At 38.6% G+C, this 20,341-nt stretch overlaps 1 long non-coding RNA gene across 2 annotated transcripts in view; it reads right to left on the bottom strand.

Annotated features, from left to right (window-relative positions):
• LOC132429050 (uncharacterized) overlaps positions 1-20,341 on the bottom strand; it is an 81,672-nt gene that overhangs the window by 29,246 nt on the left and 32,085 nt on the right. For both annotated transcript variants that reach the window (XR_009520275.1, XR_009520274.1), the window contains exons 4-5: positions 12,241-12,344; positions 11,290-11,363 (exon numbers count right to left, since the gene is read on the bottom strand). This is a non-coding gene — a long non-coding RNA (uncharacterized lncRNA). The remainder of the gene's footprint in view (positions 1-11,289; positions 11,364-12,240; positions 12,345-20,341) is intronic.

Genomic DNA, 20,341 nt, shown 5'->3' with positions numbered 1-20,341 from the left:
AGACCTAGAAGAATTAAAGAAAAAACACCTAGAAGACTTAAAGAACAAACAGAGATGAACAATACAATAACTAAAAAGAAAAATGCACTAAAAGGAACCAATAGCAGAATAACTGAGGCATAGAATGGATAAGTGACCTGGAAGACAGAATGGTGGAATTCACTGCCACAGAACAGAATAAAGAAAAAAGAATGAAAAGAAATGAAGACAGCCTAAGAGAGAGCTGGGACAACATTAAACACACCAACATTCACATTATAGGGGTCCCAGAAGGAGAAGAGAGAGAGAAAGGACCAGAGAAAATATTTGAAGAGATTATAGTCGAAAACGTCCCTAACATGGGAGAGGAAATAGCCACTGAAGTCCAGGAAGCGTAGAGAGTCCCAGGCAGGATAAAACCAAGGAGAAACATGCCAAGACACATAGTAATAAAATTGACAAAAATTAAAGACGAAGAAAAATTATTAAAAGCAACAAGCGAGGACTTCCCTGGTGGCCCAATGGTTAAGAGTCCACCTGCCAATGCGGGGGACACGGGTTAGAGCCCTGGTCTGGGAAGATCCCACATGCCATGGAGCAACTAAGCCTGTGCACCACAACTACTGAGCCTGCACTCTAGAGCCCATGAGCCACAACCACCGAGCCTGTGTGCTACAACTACTGAAGCCCGCATGCCTAGAGCCCATGCTCCACAACAAGAGAAGCCACCACAATGAGAAGCCCATGCACCACAACGAAGAGTAGCCCCCACTCACCACAACAAGAGAAAGCCCACGCATAGCAGTGAAGACCCAATACAGCCAAAATTAAATTAAAAAAAAAAAAAAGCAACAAGGGAAAAACAACAAATAACATACAAGGGAACTCCCATAAGGTTAACAGCTGATTTCTCAGCAGAAACTCTACAAGCCAGAAGGGAGTGGCAGGACACACTTAAGGTGATGAAAGGGAAGAACCTACAGCCAAGACTACTCTACCCGGCAAGGATCTCATTCAGATTCGATGGAGAAAGCAAAAGCTTTACAGACAAGCAAAAGCTAAGAGAATTCAGCACCACCAAACCAGCTCTGCAACAAATGCTAAAGGACCTTCTCTAAGTGGGAAACACAAGAAAAGAAAAGGACCTACAAAAACAAACCCACAACAATTAAGAAAATGGTAATAGGAACATACATGTCGATAATTACCTTAAACATGAATGGATTAAAAGTTCCTACCAAAAGACACAGGCTCACTCAATGGCTACAAAAACAAGACCCATATATATGCTGCCTACAAGAGACCCACTTCAGACCTAAGGACACATACAGACTGAAAGTGAGGGGATGAAAAAAGATATTCCATGCAAATGGAAATCAAAAGGAATTTGAAGTAGCAATAGTCATATCAGATAAAATAGACTGTAAAAAAAGAATGTTACAAGAGACAAGAAGGGACACTATATAATAATCAAGGGATCAATCCAAGAAGAAGATATAACAATTACAAATATATATGCACCCTCGATATATAAGGCAAATGCTAACAGCCATAAAAGAGGAAATCGACAGTAACACAATAATAGTGGGGGACTTTAACACCTCACTTACACCAATGAATCGATCATCCAGACAGAAAATTAATAAGGAAACACAAGCTTTAAATGACACAATAGACCAGATAGATTTAATTGATATTTATAGGACATTCCATCCGAAAACAGCAGATTACACTTTCTTCTCAAGTGCGCACAGAACATTCTCCAGGATAGATCACATCTTGGGTCACAAATCAAGCCTCAGTAAATTTAAGAAAACTGAAATCATATCAAGCATCTTTTCTGACCACAACATTATGAGATTAGAAATCAATTACAGGGGAAAAAAACCCGTAAAAAACACAAGCATGTGGAGGCTAAACAATACGTTACTAAATAACCAAGAGATCACTGAAGGAATCAAAGAGGAAATTAAAAAATACGTAGAAATAAAAGACAATGAAAACACAATGATCCAAAACCTATGGGATGCAGCAAAAGCAATTCTAAGAGGGAAGTTTATAGCAATACAATCCTACCTCAAGAAACAAGGAAAATCTCAAATAAACAATCTAACCTTACACCTAATGGAATTAGAGAAAGAAGAACAAACAAAACCCAAACTTAGTAGAAGGAAAGAAATCATAACAATCAGAGCAGAAATAAATGAAATAGAAACAAAACAATATCAAAAATCAATAAAACTAAGAGCTGGTTCTTTGAGAAGATAAACAAAATTGATAAACCTTTAGCCAGACTCATCAAGGAGAAGAGGGAGAGGACTGAAATCAATAAAATCAGGAATGAAAAAGGAGAAGTTAAAATGGACACCACAGAAATACAAAGCATCGTAAGAGACTACTACAAGCAAGTCTATGCCAAAAAACTGGACAACTTGGAGGGAATGGACAAATCCTTAGAAAGGTATAACCTTACAAGACTGAACCAGGAAGAAATAGAAATATGAACAGACCAATCACAAGCACTGAAATTGAAACTGATTAAAAATCTTCCAACAAACGAAAGTCCAGGACCAGATGGCTTCACAGGTGAATTCTATCAAACATTTAGAGAAGAGCTAACACCCATCCTTCTCAAACTCTTCCAAAAAATTGCAGAAGAAGGAACACTCCCAAATTCAGTCTATAAGGCCAGCATCACTCTGGTACCCAAACCAGACAAAGATACTACAAAAAAAGAAAATTACAGACCAATATCACTGATGAATATAGATGCAAAACTCCTCAACAAAATACTAGCAAACAGAATCCATCAACACATTAAAAGGATCATACACCATAACCAAGTGCAATTTGTCCCAGGTATGCAAGGATTCTTCAGTATATGCAAATCAACCAATGTGATATACCATATTAACACATTGAAGAATAAAAACCATATGGTCATCTCAATAGATGCAGAAAAAGCTTTTGACAAAATTCAACACCCATTTATGATAAAAACTCTCCAGAAAGTGGGCATAGAGGGAACATACCTCAACATAACAAAGGCCATATATGACAAACCCACAGCAAACATCATTCTCCATAGTGAAAAACTGAACGCATTTCCTCTAAGATCAGCAACCAGACAAGGATGTCCACTCTCACCACTATTATTCAACAAAGTTTTGGAAGTCCTAGCCATGGCAATCAGAGAAGAAAAAGAAATAAAAGGAATCCAAATTGGAAAAGAAGAAATAAAACTATCACTGTTTGCAGATGACATGATACTACACATAGAGAATCCTAAAGATGCCACCAGAAAACTACTAGAGCTAATCAATGAATTTGGTAAAGTTGCAGAATACAAAATTAATGCAGAGAAATCTCTTCCATTCCTATCCACTAACAACGAAAGATCAGAAAGAGAAATTAAGGAAACAATCCCATTCACTATTGCAACAAAAAGAATAAAATATCTAGGAATAAACCTACCTAAGGAGGTAAAAGACCTGTACTCAGAAGACTGTAAGACACTGATGAAAGAAATCAAAGATGACACACCAATGAAGAGATATACCATGTTCTTGGATTGGAAGAATCAATATTGTGAAAATGACTATACTACCCAAAGCAGTCTACAGATTCAAGCAATCCCTATGAAATTACCAATGGCATTTTTTACAGAACTAGAACAAAAAATCTTAAAATTTTTATAGAAACACAAAAGACCCCAAATAGCCAAAGCAATCCTGAGGGAAAAAAACGGAGCTGGCAGAATCAGACTCCCTGACTTCAGACTATACTACAAAACTACAGTGATCAAGACAATATGGTACTGGCACAAAAACAGAAATATAGATCAATGGAACAGGATAGAAAGCCCAGAGATAAACCCACACACATATGTTCAACTAATCTATGACAAGGGAGGCAAGGATATATAATAGAGAAAAGACAGTCTCTTCAATAAGTGGTGCTGGGAAAACTGGACAGCTACATGTAAAAGAATGAAATTAGAACACTCCCTAACACCATACACAATAATAAACTCAAAATGGATTAAAGACCTAAATGTAAGACTGGACACTATAAAACTCTTAGAGGAAAACATAGGAAGAACACTGTCATAAATCACAGCAAGCTCTTTCTTGATCCACCTCCAAGAGTAATGGAAACAAAAACAAAAATAAACAAATGAGACCTAATGAAACTTAAAAGCTTTTACACAGCAAAGGAAACTATAAACAAGACGAAAAGAAAACCCTCAGAATGGGAGAAAATATTTGCAAACGAATCAATGGATAAAGGATTAATCTCCAAAATATATAAACAGTTCATGCAGCTCAATATTAAAAAAACAAACAACCCAATCAAAAAATGAGCAGAAGACCTAAACTTTCTCCAAAGAAGACATACAGATTGCCAACAAACACATGAAAGGTGCTCAACATCACTAATTATTAGAGAAATGCAAATCAAAACTACAATGAGGTATCACCTCACACTGGTTAGAATGGGCATCATCAGAAAATCTACAAACAAATGCTGGAGAGACTGTGGAGAAAAGGGAACTCTCTTGCACTGCTAGTGGGAATGTAAATTGATATAGCCACTATGGAGAACAGTATGGAGGTTCCTTAAAAAACTAAAAATAGAATTACCTTATGACCCAGCAATCCCACTATTGGGCATATACCCAGAGAAAACCATAATTCAAAAAGACACACGCACCCCAATGTTCATTGCAGCACTATTTACAATAGCCAGGTCATGGAAGCAACCTAAATGCTGATCGACAGATGAATGGATAAAGAAGATGTGGTACATATATACAATGGAATATTACTCAGCCATAAAAAGGAACGAAATTGGGTCATTTGTAGAGAGGTGGATGGACCTATAGTCTGTCATACAGAGTGAAGTAAGTCAGAGAGAGAAAAACAAATATCGTATATTAATGCATATACGTGAATCTAGAAAAATGGTAGAGATGAATCAGTTTGCAAGGCAAAAATAGAGACACAGATGTAGAGAACAAACGTATGGACATCAAGTGGGGAAAGTGGGGTGGGGGTGGTGGTCGTGGGATGAATTGGGAGATTGGGATTGACATGTATACACTAATATGTATAAAATAGATAACTAATAACCTGCTGTATAAAATAAATAAATAAAATTCAAAAAAAGAATCTGAAGGTTTTGGGTTTGTTTGTTTTTTTAAATAAAATAAAATAAAATATATGAATATTTTCTTATATAGCCACAGTGCCAGTAATACACCTAACAACAGTAGTAATTCCTTGATATCATCTGATTCTTAGACCATTTTCAAAGTTCCCTAATATCTAAAGAAATATATTTCTTATAGTTGGCTCCTTAGAATCAGGATGCAGGCGAGGTCCACACACTGCATTTGATGGTTATGTCTTTTGAGACTTTTATAATCTAGAACAGTTTCTCCCCCTTGCCCCAAGTTTTTATTTTTCTTTATGCCATTGACTTCTTGATTAAACTAGTTCAGTTGTTCTATAGACTCACCTATATTCTGAATTTATCCATTTATGTCCTGTGGCATCACTTAAACCTGAGCCTCTACCTCCTGTATTTCATGTAAACTGGAGGTTAGTTCTAAAAGACTTGTTAGAATCAGGTTCTGTTTTCCATAACGGGGCATCTCAAGAAGCACATATTTTCTGGTGGTCCCACTCTTAGGGAAGTTAAGATTGATCAGCAGATTCAGGTGGTGTCAGCTAGATCTCTCCACTGCAAAGTTCTCCATAAGCTGTTTTTCTAGGGAAGTGCCAAGATGTCAGAGTAGGAAGATCCTGAGGTCACTTCCTCCCCCAGGCACACCAAATTGCCACTATTTACAGAGCAACTATTGATGAGAACTACTTGAAGACTAGCAGAAAAGATCTTCTACAACTAAAGATATAAAGAAGGAACCACAATTAGACAGGTAGGAGGGGTGGAGTCGCATTATACTCAAGACACGTACCCCCAGGTGGGCAACCCACAAATGGGAGGTTAATTACAATTGCAGAGGTTCTCCCCAAGGAGGAAGTGGTCTGAGCCCCTGCCCAGGGTTCCTGCAACAAGAAGATGGGGCCACCTGAACGTTTGGCTTTGCAGGCCAGTGGGGCTTACTTTCAAGAGAGCCAGAGGGCTGTAGGCAATGGAGACTCCACTCTTAAAGGGCACACACAAAATCTCACATGCTCCGAAATACAGGGACACAGCTCTACCCACCAGCAGGCCAGCTGTGCAGTTTAGCTACTTAGCCTGCGAAATCCCAGGACTGGTGCCCACCAGCTGGTGGGCCCCTCCAGGTCCTGGGACTAATAAGCTATAGGGAGGACTCCAAAATGGTGCCTGCCAGCACCAGTGGCCTCTTGATAGAATGAGCTCCCAAAAAAGTGATGCAAGGAGAAAACCTACAACCAAAAATACCCAGCAAGGCTATCATTCAGAGTTGAAGGAGAGATAAAGAGTTTTACAGACCAGCAAAAGCTAAAAGAGTTCAGCATCACGAAATGGCTTGAAGCCTTTCATCTAATGCTTTCATCCTTTATTGATCTTTGCCTTAAATTATATCATTAGGATTATAAAATGGTGATTTTTCTAATTCTGTCATTCCTTTCACATATATTAGCTGGGAATTGTGTGTAAGGAAGAACTTTTCCTCATTAATTAGGGCTATTTGGTCATCCTGAAATGCAGATTGAATTGGAAAAGCAGGATAACGTTTATTTATTTCTCTTAAATTGCCTGTTTTCAGAGTAAGGGCTCAAACCCGTGTCCCCTGTATTGGCAGGAGGATCCTAACCACTGTGCCACCAGGGAAGCCCCCTGGTTCCTTTAAATGCAGAATGTCATTTAGGGACCACAGTCTGGGCACTAGAGGTTGCCCATTGCCCATGGGGTTTTAATGCTTCTAGGCCTTTCTGAAAAGTATACAAATAGAAGAAAAAAATCATAAGCATATACTGATATTTCTAATTCAAATTTAATATTAAAATCTATTAGGGACTTCCCTGGTGGCACAGTGGTTAAGATCCTCCTGCCAATACAGGGGACACGGGTTTGAGCCCTGGTCCGGGAAGATCCCATATGCTGCAGAGCAACTAAGCCCGTGCGCCACATCTACTGAAGCCTGTGCGCCACATCTACTGAAGCCCGTGCGCCTACAGCCCCTGCTCCACAGCAAGAGAAACCACTGCAATGAGAAGCCCACGCACCGCAATGAAGAGTAGCCCCCGCTTGCCACAACTAGAGAAAAGCCTGCGCACAGCAACGAAGACCTAACGCAGTCAAAAATAAATAAATAAATTTATTAAAAAAAAAAAAAAAAAGATCTGAACTCCTCAGTCTGGCATTTAAAGTCCTCCCAACCCTGTTCAAAATAAATAAATAAATAAAATCTATTTATATGAATGCCTTTGATTTTATATTTCTCTTCTCTTACACTAAAAATCTTGGTTCCTAATAGCATTAACATTATTACTTTGTGCTACACTACATAAAAAATAGTTTCAAAATACTAATGTAGGGCTTCCCTGGTGGCACAGTGGTTGAGAGTCCGCCTGCCGATGCAGGGGACACGGGTTCGTGCCCCGGTCTGGGAGGATCCCACATGCCGCGGAGCGGCTGGGCCCGTGAGCCATGGCCGCTGAGCCTGCGCGTCTGGAGCCTGTGCTCCGCACCGGGAGAGGCCACAACAGTGAGAGGCCCGCGTACCACAAAAACAAACCCAAAAAAAACCAAAAAAAAACTAATGTAAAGACCTACTAGTGACATAACTATTGAGTGCAGTGTTAGATTTCTTTGCAGCTCTATTCTCCCTTAAAATATATTCCACTACGTATGTACAGCAAATATACCACATTGTAGAGTCACTTGAAATAATTGTCCTCTCTGTGCAGCTACATAATTAACTTCATATACAGTTAAGTTCATTGTTTTTGGTTTGTTTTAAAATCTTAGGAATTGTCCGTTTAAATTAAATTTAATTTTGAATGCGTAAAACACATTTATATTATTCCAAAGTCAAAAATGCATAATAAATATACTCAGAAAAGTCTCTTTTCCATCCTTGTCTCCTCTGCCCTGTATTATGTTGAATTGTATGAAATTGCTAAAGATTAACCATTTTATCAGCAAAAATGGCAATTTCTGTGGTTGAACCATAAATATATCCCCACCTTTCTTACAGAATAGACAGGTGCTACACATACTATTCTCTATTTTGCTTTTTTCGCTTATATATTCTAGAGATCATTCTTTCCCCTTCATTCAGGTGCATTGTCTTCCATGTGTGTACTGATGTACCACGATTTTTATTCAATCAAACCTCTATTACTGAACATTTGGATAGTTTCCAATATTTTGCTATTAAAAATAATGCCTCCACAAATAACCTTGTATGTCGTTCCATATTATAACTCAGTCCATATTTTAATTAGTAGGTATAAGGCCACCCTATCTGTAAGTGACCACCCCATGCCATACCCAGCCTAAGTCATTCATTCTGCTAAACATTTGTCCTGGTCTTTCGGTATCCACTGCCTTTTGAACACCCTTCTGATGTTAGGAGAATTTTCCCTTTTGAGTACCACTAAGTTAGAACGCAAAATGCTCATTCCCATCCCTCTCCTTTGCAGTTAGGACACAGGCATGTGACTTATGCTCCTCTAATCAGATGCATTTGTGTGAGATTCTGGTGAAGAAAGTGGCAGTGAGAGGGGAAAGGCTGCAGAGTGCACTCCTTTTGCTGGTGAGGGGGTAGCAGAGCTATGTGGTTTGGGGAAACTGGAACAGTCTGTAAGGTGAGTTCCTGGTACAGAAGTAACACTGATGCCTTTGGTAGCGGTGGTTGCAGTCAAATTGAGTTCCTGGCAGCATATGGTTACTGAGCGGTGACAGGGCATTGGCTTCAGTGTGCTTATTAGGCCAGCTGTGCTACTAATTTGGGGGGATTTTCCTGGAAACTTAGCCTCAAAATTGTTTCCTCCAGTCTTCCCAACAATTCTATGAGTTACCCAATATCCTTTAAATAAATCCCTTTTCTGCCTAATCTGCCAGCATCAGCTTCTGTCACTTGTGGCCAGGAAATAATTTATGTAGCAGATGCTGAGAGTCAGAGAGGGTAAAGTTTTAGCTACCACAGGGGCCTGATCATCCTCTGACTTGCACTTTCACCCTTCTTCCTTCCTCCTAAGAGTGCTTGTGAGTTCAGGGACAGAAGGTCTGTGGTCTAACAAAATTAACTGGGTCATTAGGGGCCCAGAAGCTCTTTTGCAGGAAGCTCCTTTGACAGTAGTCAGTCATAAGGAGTAGAAAGTGTTTTCCTGATTGCTAGAGGAGAAGAAGAAAGACAGATGTCAGTGATGGGAAGGAGGTCAGCAGTGGCCCAGCAGAGCTCCTGGGGTCAACAGAGCAGAAGGATGGTGAAACCAACAGACAGAACAGAGGGACTAAATGTTAGGAATCTTACCCTCACTCTTAACATTTCTCAAGTGAATAACTGGGGCAGGAGATCTAGAGAAAAAAATACAACTTCCAGATCATATGATATTGCTTATATGTGGAATCTAAAAAAATGGTACAAATGAACTTATTTACAAAACAGAAATAGTCACAACCAAAACAAACTTATGGTTACCAAAGAGGAGGGCGAGGGAGGGATAAATTGGGAGTTTGGGATTAGCAGATACAAACTACTATATATAAAATAGATAACAAATAAGGACCTACTGTATAGCACAGGGAACTCAGTACTTTGTAATGACCTATATGGGAAAAGAATCTAAAAAAGAGTGGATATATGTATATGTATAACTGATTCACTTTGCTGTACACCCGAAGCTAACACAGCATTGTAAATCAACTATACTCCAATAAAAATTTTTTAAAAAAGAAGATAGAGTCTAAAGAATCTCAACTTGGTGTCATCTTGTGAGTGGACCCATCCGGACCCAGTGACAATCTAGACAAGACCATGTGTATTAAAGCTACTAAACTGTTGTCTCTCATAGATGGTAACTATATCCCCCACCCAGTGTATCATTTGTCCTTTCATTTTGTGTTTGTTGACCAAAAAGTTTTAACAGCATATACTTGATTTTATTGATACTTTTCTTTGTGACATTTTCCATTGCTTTTATGTTTAGGTAACATATTCCTTTTCCAAAAATATGTTCAATATTATATTTTATTTTAGTTTTTTATGGTTTTATTTATTCATATGTAACCCTTTATTCCATCTAGAAATCATTTTGGTATATGGTGTGATCACCATGTGTCTCAGTGGTTGGATAAAGCTGACAGGATAAAAAAAGGCAACTTTAGGGCTTCCCCAGTGGCGCAGTGGTTGAGGGTCCGCCTGCCAATGCAGGGGACACAGGTTTGTGCCCCGGTCCGGGAAGATCCCACATGCCGCGGAGCGGCTGGGCCCGTGAGCCATGGCCGCTGAGCCTGCGCGTCCGGAGCCTGTACTCCGCAACGGGAGAGGCCACAACAGTGAGAGGCCCGCGTACCGCAAAAAAAAAAAAAAAAAAGGCAACATTAGACATGATTTTCAAATTAAAATAATGTTGTGCAATAATGAGATACAGTTTTGTACCTTAAAAATTATCAGGTGTTAAAAAAAAAAAACCTAGTGAAGGTGAGCATGAAGGAAAATGGCACACTTAAAGTGCTGTTTTCAACTTAACCATTCTGTTAAGAGTCTTTAGTTAAATAAATAACAAGCAAGGTAAGAAAAAAAAAAAGAAAAAGAGGGAAGCTATTAATTAAAGAAAACGTATACAACCCAATACAAATGTGGACTTTAACTCATGATTCAAATAAGCCAACTTTAAGAAAAAGAGAGACAGTTGGAATTTGAGCACTGACTGTATGTTTAATGACAGTAAAGAATAACTCCTTATTTTGTTAGTTGTAATAATTATGGATATGTTTTTAAACAAGTTCTTATCTTTTAGAGATACATACAAAAAGATCTGATGTCTTGGATTTACTTCAAAATAATGCAGTGGTCGGGAAGAGGAAAGGATGTAAATGAGACAAGATTGGCTGTAAGTTGTTAATTGTTGACATTGGGTGGTGGCTATATGAGGGTTTCTTATACTACCCTTTCTATTTTTACATACATTAATATTTGGATTTTTGCATAATAAAAAGTGACAAAAATGGAGATAAAAAAACATAGTGGCAATGACGCAGCAGGGGGAATTGTTAAATATTCCTAGTTAGGTAATGAAACTCCAGTTTCTTGGAGTGGCACAATTGGGCCAGATCATGGCCTCACCTAAGCTGACTGCAACTTACCAGTGTCCATGGAATTTCAAAAACAGCAAATCTTTACTGAGAGACTTCTGTATGTCAGGTCCAATGTCCTTCCACTGTGAAGCAGAAAGAGATATGCAAAGTACCATTTACAAAAATAGTATAATGAAATCATTGCTCCCACAAAAAGTCCATAAGAGTCATCTAAAATAAACATATGTCATTTGTGGAATTTTTTAAATACATTTTTATTAAGAAAAGAATAAACCAATCAGACCATGTCATATTGCCATTTAAATTGATCCACAAATTTTCTAATTGTCATCAGGACAAACCTCCTTAGCCAGACCTACCTCAAGCCCCGACCCTGCCTCCTTCCCCAGCCCCGTCTCCTGCTTCTCATCCCCACACACCTTAAACTTCAGCCATTGGAAGGAACTTGCAGTTCCCAGAACATATCTCATGGAGTTTATGCTCTCCTGGGGAAGTTTCATTCATTCATTCAACAGCATTCATTGGTCTCCTCATCTGGCCCAGGCCCTATGCCATGCTCTGTCTCATCACCACCAGGTCTGCCTTTCTCCCCCATCAGTTCATTCTTCCAGCCTCAACTTACTTGCTTGTTTACATGTTTCTCTGAGAAACATTCTTTGAACCACTCAACCTGAACGAGGTGCCCCTCTTCTGTACTTTCTATATATGAGGGTATATGGCGGGCAGCAGGGGAGGACAGGGGACATGTCTTATTTCTCCCACTAGACTCTGAGGGCAGGGATAAAATCCTATTTAGGCACAGTATGTAGTTTAAGGCCTGAGTTGTATTAGAAGATCAATAAATGCTTGTGGAATAAATGAGTGAATGAATGAATGAAGCTTCCCAACTAGCATGTAAACCCACAAAGGCAAGAATTTTTGTTGTTTTCTTCTGCTTTATCCTTAGCACCTAGGACAATACCTGGCACATTAAATATTTGTCAAAATAATTAAAGTTACCTGTCCAGGAAAAACGAACAAGGAGTTGTACATTAAGTCTCATGTGCAAACTGCCCATTTGTTGTGGTCGACCCCTCTGTCGCTGGCAAAAGACTGATTCAGGACTAAAAAAGGAATTAGAGACACAAAGTGTTCTGGAGGTCAAATGCAATGAATTGAGTTAGTACCTTGTATTTAAAACCTAACTCTAAGTGCAAGAAAGAACAGTACATTTATTTTTTTTACATGCATTGTTTTAAAAGTCACTAAGCAAAATGTTGATTGCACTTCACCTAAAAGAAAAGTCAGCATTTTGGGGGCTTAAGTAGATTCTCATCTGACACAGGTCATCTTCTATGTGCCCATATTGCCTACGGATCTGGAGAAATATATCCAGCAATGGGGTAGCACATGATCTCCTACATCTGGAACAGCTGGGACCCAAGGAAAGCCATACGTCATGAATGATATCACCCTTATTGATCTAACTTTTAAAAGACAATGGAATAATTTCTTCTTGCCCAAACCTTACTACAGTGGTTTGGACCAGCAACTCCATAGCGGGATGATGGGAGGGCTGCATGGACAAAGGACAATTGTTGGACTCCCACAGCAGAAGGATGGTTTACAAAGTGATCTTTCTTAGGAGTTCTGCCTGGGACTATTGTACACCACATGGCAGGTGCTCTGACATAAGTAAGGCCAAATTGGATTCCATTTGGATTTCTTTTCTTTTTGAAACCATCCTTCTCCAGAATTGTCCTCTCTAAAAGTCACTAGAACAACAGGGGGGGGAAAGTGAGATCTTGAACTCCCCAGGGAATCAAGGCAGACTTTCCTTCCCCTTTCTTTACTCATCCACTTTTCCACGGCTGCCATTCACTGGGACCTCATTTGAGAGGAGGTTTTATTTCCCTGCTTTCTCTCAGGATTCTGCCTCAAATAATGTTCACTGGTTTTTCACAAAGAAAACTAGGACTCCCATTTATTTTATCCAATACACCGCTACATTCAACCTTGAAAACAGTATGCATTGCATTATTCTCTAACAGGAACAAATAGCAGAATGGAGCCTGACTATTTTCCATGAGGCTGATTTTTGCTAATCAAACACATTTATTCTCTGAACACTTTCAGTGCCTGTTGAGAAATAAGTGGTACCAGAAAGGGCATATCTTCCAGAATGCAACTTAGAAATGTATAGAAAATAGATAATATTGAGGTCTTCATGTGAAAGTAACTCAGTAACTTGTAGAAGGGCAGTAGGGCCATTCTGTAGTACCATAAAGATACGCACTACACACACTCTTCCACCTAACAATTCTGTAGGATTCTATCTCACAGAAATGCTCATACCTGGGAATAAAGGCATATGAATGGCACACTGACTGAATCACACGTAGGAGCCACATGAACTGACAAAAAGAGACACACTGTATATTGTAACGTGATAGAAGTAAATTGCCAAGTAATATGTAATATAAGATTCCATTTTTGTTTTAAAAAAACCCACACTGTATGTATGTAGATGCATATTCCTATATATATTGATAGATATAAAGAAAAAGCCCAGAAAGATACCAACACCAAACTGTTAACAGTGGTTCCTTCCTCTGGAGAGTAAAATTGGGGGAGTATTACTTAAATTTATTTTAAAAAAACAATAAAGGAAATAATTGGATTAGTGTAAGGTAGTTAACATTCACAGAGTATTTATTCTGTGAGGGGCACGTGATGGACACTCTGTATATCATCTCACTTATTCTGCAAATCTTCTGAAGTAGGTAATATTACCCCTGTTTGCGGATGAGAAAACAGATTCTGAGAAGTGAGTAACTTGCCTACCTAACAGGGTTAGTAAGTAGCAGAGCTGGAATTCAAACCCAGGACTTTCTGACTTCAAGTCCTAAGATCTTCCCATTGGTCCAACAATGCCATCTCCCGCGACATAGTCTTGGCTAAGTAGATGGGCTTATAAACATTGCCACATGGCTGTTGAATGTTAGGTTTATTCTTTAAAACTTTTTCTTATGGAAAATTTCAAACATACATGAGAGGGGAAGGAATAGTATAATGAATCCATGTGCCCGTTATCATCCAGAGTCAACAATTATTAATATTCTGCATTATTGTTTCATCTACCCCAACACACACTTTTTAGGAAGCACTTTAATGCAAATTCAAGACCTCATATCATTTCACCATTAACATTTCAATCTCTGAATATAAGAACTTAAAAAAAAACATAATGGTGTTTTGTAAATCAACTATACCTCAATAAAATAAAGAATAAACTTTAGAAAAAAGAACAATGGTGTGACAATCACTGTTATCAGACATAATAGTTCACAATAATTCCTTAATAATATCAACACCCAATCCATGTAAATTTTCCTAGGTTGTCTCAAAATTATCTTTTTGTTTATTCAAAATTTATGTCTCAAATCTTTGTTTCCTTGAATTCTGATTTTCCCCTCCCTTTTTCTTCATACAACTTATTTGTTGAAGAAATTGTCATTTGTCTTATAGAATTTCCCATCTTTTTTTTTTTTTTTTGGCCCCACCATTGCAGCATGGAGGGTCTTAGTTCCCTGACCAGGATTCGAACCTATGTCCCCTGGATTGGAAGCACACAGTCTTAACCACTGGACCGCTAGGGAAGTCCCAAATTCCCAGCTTCTTGATTTGATTTCTCATACCGCAATGGGGTCATTTAACATCCTCCTATTTCCTTTATATTTCTCACAACATGATGATTAGAGATGTTAAATTCAGGTTCAATTCTTTTGGCAAGACTGTTTCTTAAGCAGTGTACTTCCTACTGCATTTTATCAGGAGGTAATTAATGTCTGACTGTCCCGCTTTTAGTAAATGCTAAGATTGAACAGTGGATTCAGCGGCTGCCAGTCTGATACATATGTTCCTCATCAACATTTTACCTAATAGTTTTAGCAGCCATTGATGATTTTTTTGCCTAGATCCATGATTTCATTAGGAACTTAGGTTCATTTAAAATCCTATAAGGGGGGGGCTTCCCTCGTGGCGCAGTGGTTGAGAGTCCACCTGCCGATGCAGGGGACACGGATTTGTGCCCCGGTCCGGGAAGATCCCACATGCCCCGGAGCGGCTGGGCCCGTGAGCCATGGCCGCTGAGCCTGCGCGCCCGGAGCCTGTGCTCTGCAACGGGAGAGGCCACAACAGTGAGAGGCCCGCGTACCGCAAAAAAAAAAAAAAAAAAAAAATCCTATAAGACTTAGGTATTTTTAAAAATCATCCTAAGATAGCAATACTATATCTTAGTTTTGAGTCAAGGTATCAAAAAAAAAATCTCTTTTTATCTATTACCTATCATGGTTCTTTTGTTTTTGGATTTTTTTTTTTTTTTTTGCAAGAGTAATTGAGTTTTTAGGCATTTTCCTAAAACCATCAGTATTCTGCAACCCTCTATCCCCCATGTGGGACCATTTTGCTAATTAGATTGACATTTTTTTTTTTTTTTTTTTTTGCGGTACGCGGGCCTCTCACTGCCGTGGCCTCTCCCGTCGCGGAGCACAGGCCCCGGACGCGCAGCCCCAGCAGCCATGGCTCACGGGCCCAGCCGCTCCGCGGCATGTGGGATCCTCCCAGACCGGGGCACGAACCCGTGTCTCCTACATCGGCAGGCAGACTCTCAACCACTGTGCCACAAGGGAAGCCCTAGATTGACATTTTTATTAACCTATCATTCAGAATTTTTATCATACTTCAATTCCTAAATAATTCATAAAAAGGAAAAAGAAAAGATATCCTCTTCCTCTATGATAAATACCATAATAGGCCAGTTAAACATCTCTGAATCATTTTCAATTCCATGCCCAGGGTAGCCACCTGTTTACATTAGAAAAGGTTGTTATTTTCAGTGATTTTAAGTCTGTTCTTATTCATTCTACATTCTTGTGGCTTCTGTCCTGGGCCAACTTTTGAAGCTAAAGAGAGGAAAGGCCCAGGCTCCATCCTCCAAAGATTCACAATCACCTACACTGATAAAATAAAGAGATGTCCAGAAGGTTCTTGGGGTGTAAGGGAAGAGGCACCCAAGACTATGAAATCAGGGAAAGCTTCTCAAAGGAGGAGATGTTTAGCTGAGTTTTGAAGGTTGAGCGGAAACTAACTAGGGGAAGGGCATTCCAAGAAAAGCAAAGCCATACAAAGGCACAAAGGCAGGAAAGAATAGGTCCTTTCAGAGCACTGCACATGGTTTTGTATGGCTGGAGAATAAGGTGTATAGGAAGGGGTAGCTGTGGTGGAGCAGCAGCGGGGCCAGGACGTGAAGAGCCTTGTTTGCCATGCTAAAGAGTTAGGAAGTCCCTGAAGGATTTTAAGCAGAAGAGTGACGGAGTCTGATCTATGTTGTATGTTTTTCTCCTCAGTAGATTTTTTTCATTTTTCTTTTTTGTCTGTTGAGGTGAAATTCATATAACATAAAATTAATCATTTAAAGTGAACAACTCAGTGGCATTTAGTACATTCACAATGTTGTACAACCACTACCTCTGTCTAGTTCTAAAACATTTTCATCTCCCCAAAAGGAAACCCACACCCATTAAGCAGTCACTTCCCATTCCTCCCTTCCTGCAGCCCCTGGCAACCACTAGTCAGCTTTCTGGTAGATCTACGTATTCCCTCAGTATACATTTATTTCTAAAAATTATATAAGTAATATGGATTCATTATAGAAGAATCAAAATACGGGTGAGCAAAAGAGGAAAATAAATAATGCTCATAATTTTAGCATCTTAAGTAACTTTTGCATACTGTGTATCCTTCTAAAGAATTTTCTCTTGAGTTTCTTCATCGCATGTACTTTATGGGTCTCCCCAACCTTTGAGATGGAAAAGAATTCTGCTCAAACCTCTGTCCTATGAAAGGGTGTGAAGCCCAAGTCCCTACCAATATCTCTGAGGGTTCTTGGGGGGTTTTGTGGAGGTGACGGTGGGGATATGTTTCTTCTGATTACCTCTAGCTCTGATTTTCTGCCTTGATCTCCACCGCTCATTTCACTTTCTGGGCATGAAATGTCCCTTCTTCATTTCCCCAACCCCTTCTCTCCCCAAAATATGGCCTAAACAAGGTGGTGTGTTGGCAAACTTTTAGGGAAAATTTGGGAGCAAGAAAGGATGGCTTATATTGAAGCTCAGCTTAGAGAATAACTTGAAACTGCATGTTAAGAGAGCAGTTCTTTTAAGAGTCCATTAGTCATTCATATCACTGGAAAATTCTCATTGACCATCCCTCCAGAGGCAGTACAGCAGCAACAGCTGCCCAGCTTCTCTCCCTGAGAAGGTAATGAATATCTTTTTCATTTTCCAAATTCAACCCCCTCTAGCTATAAACTCCAAAGCAATCATTTCCAGTTCCCATCCTCTTTTGCACAAGGCAATTCAATGCTTCTTCTGCTTTATTCTAAACTACAAAGAGATAAGTTATTCTGCTAAATCAAAATAGTCCCTCCCTATCAGAACTCTGGTGTCAGGTTGTCAAAGTTACAACTTCTTTCCCCCTACTGGCTGCATTTTCATGATTGCTTTGTTATTTTAAATATCTTTCCTGAAATATTTTTTGTTCCTAAATATTCTTCTACATCTTTTGAAATGGCTGCATACATCCCTTGTTTTTGGACACTTAGGTTGTTTCCAATTCTTTATTATTATAGAGAGTGCCATGTTATATATTAAGGATATATATATATATATATTTTTTTTTTTTTTGCAGTACATTCCTAGTAGTAACATTATTTTTTTGCTGTACATTCCTAGTAGTAGCATTCCTAAACTAAAGAGTAAATCCTGTCTTATGGCTTTTATACCCTCTAGAAGAACTGTATAAGTTTATATATCCAGTAATGTTTGAAAGGGCCTGAATCTCCAAACTCCTCTTAATTATGGATATATTTATCCTTATTTTTTTCTTTATGGTTTAAATTTGCACTTCTTGACTGAGAGTGAAGTTGAACTTTTTATGTTTATTGAGCATTTGAGGATTTTTCTTATGTCAAATACCTTTCCTGGTCAGTTGTGTATCTTCATTTTTCTTTTATTGATTTGAAGAAGGTCTTTGAACACTAAGGATACAAACCTTTGGTTAAGGATACTTTCCTCCAATGTCATTTGTCTTTTAATTTGGTTTGTGGTAAATCTTGCTATATGAAAGTTTTATACCTTATATAATCATCTCTATCATCCTTTATACTTTCTGCTTTTAGTTTCATGTGTAGAAAATCATTCCTTACTCCAAATTTTGTAAATATTCCTGTGTATTTTCTTCTACTAACGTTAAAAGTTTTAATCCTTCTGGAATTTATCTTAGTGTACTGTGTGAGTTTGGGTTTATTTTAACAGTTAGACAGCTTTTTTTTTTTTTTTTTTTAACTTTTGGCTGCACCGTGGCATGTGGGATCATAGTTCCCTGACCAGGGATCGAACCCCTGCCCCCTGCACTGGAAGATGGAGTCTTAATCACTGGACTGCCAGGGAAGTCCCCTAGACTGTCATCTTAACAATCCCCCCACTGAATGAGGCACTAGCTTTATTATATACTAAATTCTAATATGTACTTGGATATATTTCTGAGCTGTCTATTTTATTTACGTAGAACAGTAATATTTTAATTACTCTATCTTGCTGACTTATTTTAATATCTGATAGGAAAAGGCCTTTTCACTACTATTTTTCCTAAAGATGTGCTTGCTTTCTTCATTTGTTGATTTTTCTAAATAAACTGAAAAATAGATTTATTTCACATTCTAAAAAACTTCCAGGTGTTTTTGTTGGGGTTTTGTTAAATTTATAGGCTTTGCTTGAGGAAAATTAATATCTTTATAATATTAAACCTTCCAGTACAGTAATGTAGAATGTCTCTCCCTTTATTCAAATCTCCTTTTAGATTCCATGGCAAAGTTTTGAGATTGGCACATTTATCTTGAAGTTTATTACTGGGTACTTTGATTTTACTTTTTTACTTTTATTTATTTTTTTTTTTTCGGTACGCGGGCCTCTCACTGCCGTGGCCTCTCCCGTTGCGGAGCACAGGCTCCGGACGCACAGGCTCAGCGGCCATGGCTCATGGGCCCAGCCGCTCCGCAGTATGTGGGATCCTCCCGGACTGGGGCACGAACCCACATCCCCTGAATCGGCAGGTGGACTCTCAACCACTGCGCCACCAGGGAAGCCCTGATTTTATTTTTGATTGTCATGATATGGGCTCTTCTTTTTCATTATCTTAACTAACTGTTGTTGATACATAAGGAAACTATTAATTTTTAAATATTTCTGTCATAATTGCCAATCTTTCTGAACTCTCCCACTAGTTCTAATAGTTTTTTAAGCAACCTTATAATCTTTAAATAATGATAATTTTGTCTCTTCCTGTCAGATATTTATACCTCCTTCACTTCTTTTTCTCATTATTGCATTGATTAGCACTTCTAGGAAAATTTTAAATAATAGTAATGACACTCAAATTATTAACTTTAATGAAAATGATTCTAATGTTTAACTGCTAAATAGAATACTGGCTGTTGGTTTGAGATCAATATTCATTAACATATTAATTAAGATTTGCTTAAATCAAAAATATATGGTGATATTTATCAAAATATTTTGGCATTCTGTTAAAATGATCATATGATTTTTTCTCCCACACGCTGCAGAACAACTAAGCCCATGTGCCACCGCAACTACTGAGCCTGCACTCTAGAGCCTACGAGCCACAACTACTGAGCCCATGTGCCACAACTACTGAAGTCCACGTGCCTAGAGCCCTTGCTCTGCAACATGAGAAGTCACCTCAATGAGAAGCCCGCACACCGCAATGAAGAAAAGCCCACACTCAACACAACGAGAGAAAGCCTGTGCACAGCAACAAAGACCCAATGCAGCCAAAAATAAATAAACTTATTTAAAAAAAATATTAAAGTGCTGATTATTTCTGATGGGGGTAGATACAAATTTAGGAAGGTAAAAGTGAAGAAGAAGCTAGTCAACCAATGCAGCCAAAAATAAATAAATTTATTTTTTATAAAAAGATTAAAGTGCTGATTATTTCTGGGGGGGGGGATAGATACAAATTTAGGAAGGTAAAAGTG

This window comes from Delphinus delphis, chromosome 8, assembly GCF_949987515.2.
Source record: "Delphinus delphis chromosome 8, mDelDel1.2, whole genome shotgun sequence".
Taxonomy (NCBI): Eukaryota; Metazoa; Chordata; class Mammalia; order Artiodactyla; family Delphinidae; genus Delphinus; species Delphinus delphis.
Note: the sequence above shows the minus strand (reverse complement) of the source record. Positions and strands in the feature narration are given on the sequence as shown.